The following is a 2,611-nucleotide window of genomic DNA, read 5'->3' as shown; positions in this document are numbered from 1 at the left end:
TTAAGTATAATGTATTTTATTGTAATTATTTTAAAAAACTTAAAAATAGTTTAATCCAAAAGTTAATTTTTATGTTCAGTTAGTTATTTTAATTGATGAGATATTTATCTAAACCATTTGCATTACATTTAAATAAGGAAAAAGTTCAAAAAATTAAATAAATTGTTCCATTTTGAATTATTAAGTTTCTTGAACTGGTTACTTAAATTATTTTAACCTTTTTAAAATTGTATAATTTAAAAATTATTTTTATAAAATGACTTGAAAAATGTAATCACTTTTRCATAAAGTAGTATTTTAAATTTCTTGAGTTATTATAATATTTTTAAAATGATGTAATTAAAAGATTGTGAAGAAAATAAAATAAAAAAGTTAAATTCGTGCAACTCACCGAGTCATAGTTATTCAAAAAAAAAAATCATCTTTATATATATTTTTAATAAATAAATTATCAAACTTTTAAAAATGTTATCTTTTTAATAAATAATTATTAAAAAATTATGTTTTTAAAGAATCGTTTTTGAAAAAATATATATATTTTTCTTAAAAATAATTATTAAAAAAAGATACTGTTCTTTAAAAAAATATATTAAAAAGGAAAATAAAACATATAATATTTTTTATAGAAATTATGAGAAAAAATAATATTTTTTAGTAATAATATAAATTTTAGAGGGTAATAAATAATATTTATTATAATAATAATATATTTATAATTAAATAAACTAAGTAAAATGAAATTAGTATAAAAAAAAGACAAGAAAAAGACAAAAACAAAAAAAGAAACAAAAAGAATATGATTATATAGAGGAATAGGGGTGACATTAGCAAATGATAGGGGTGCCATTAGCCTCTCCCAAATATAAAGGTGCAATTAGCCTTTCTCATGACATTGAAGTTTTTTTTTTTTATTGAAGATGATATTTATTATTTTTAAAGATAAGAAAATATAAAGTGAAAATAATTTTAAACATTTTGATCAAATAAATTATTGTTGAACAAGATGAAGATTATCAAGATTAATTTAATAAATTAATTAACAAGTACAAATATGTTAATTCGTTTACCTGCCTAGACACGATGGTTTTTATTAATACTTTTACTGTATTATTTTTCTAATTGAGAATCTTACCCAATAAGTTAGAATTTGGACTCAACAATTTTAGATTATCCAGTGTTAGGGTTAAATGGTTCATTTAACCAAACAAGAATACTTTATCTGCTTCAGTTTTCGGTTAATTCTCTTCTAATTCAGTTAAATCAAATAACACATTCTACTTTATTTTAATAAAAATAAACCGATGCAAATTATACTATTATCATTTTACATGTTTTATTGCTACAAAAAGCGTACTCGCACAATGCAAGGAGATAAATCTCGATTTTAATGTTTAGTTTTTATTCTTTGTCTCTATCGATATAATACGATTTTATGTGGTTTTAAGAAAACAGTAATGTTTTTATTTTTGAATGAAATATAAATTTGAAGATAACATAAAATTTGAAAAGAAAATAGATCGATATTAGTATCAAATTAACTATTTAATAGTTCTTGTTTTTTTTTTATGTAACTTCTTTAGCTCAAATTTTGTTATAATTTAATTTAGATTTAATAACAAAGTAATTTACTTTTGGTTTAATAATATAATTTTTTATAAAAATAATAATTAAACATTCTGTTAGAACTCAATAATTATCTTAATTATGTTATAGATTTTTTATATTTAAAATGAATGTTTATCCTATATTTAATTATGTTTATCTACAGTTAGTTATACGAATTTAAAAATGAAGCTTTACTAAGTTATACTAACGTAAAATTACTTGTAATCTTAAATTTTAAGTAATATACATCAATAAACAGTACTTCATGCGTAATGCGTAAAAGATAATTTTTAAGAGTTTTTGTCAAATGTTTTATAATATAGTATAGATATAAGATATACAATACATCGCATAAATAAATGTCTTTCGGTAAATATTGGTTATTTGTAAATGATGTTTTTTAGTTAATTGTTGAGTATGAATGTACAATACAATACACACTGAAAGCAATGGAAATTGAATTTGGGAAAATTATCGAACCAAAAATAAAAATCTCATTCGGTTTAACCGCTTACCAAACCGAATTACCTGATACCGAGTAAGCCAAATCTTATTTGGTTTGGTTATCGATTTAGTTTTAAAAAGGTTAAAAACCGAAAATGATAAACCGAAAAGCAATTTAACCGACCGAATAATACCTAATGGTTATTGTGTAAAAGACACTTATTTTATGTTATTCTGATGATTGAGAATTTTATCCGATAAACACTTACCTAGTTTGTGTTGGTAAACGATCCCTTATACCATATGCCTACATGATACATACCTATGTGTTTTTAGCAGCATAACCAAACGAAATCAAACAAAACCAAACGAACCCAATATATCATGTAGATTGACCTCTGCCCGAAAGGGTAGAGCGACTTGTTTCGATGAAACACTGGCGAAATCATTACCCAAAATTTTCGGGATTTGACGACAAGGAATAATGTTCATAGAACCCTCTTCGTCAACAATGGAACTCTTCTCGTCGCAAATTTTAATCGAGGCCCCAAACACGTACCGA

This window comes from Cynara cardunculus (genome assembly GCF_001531365.2).
Source record: "Cynara cardunculus var. scolymus isolate 2C chromosome LG 4, CcrdV1, whole genome shotgun sequence".
Classification (NCBI taxonomy): domain Eukaryota; kingdom Viridiplantae; phylum Streptophyta; class Magnoliopsida; order Asterales; family Asteraceae; genus Cynara; species Cynara cardunculus.
This window is presented reverse-complemented; position numbering follows the sequence as displayed.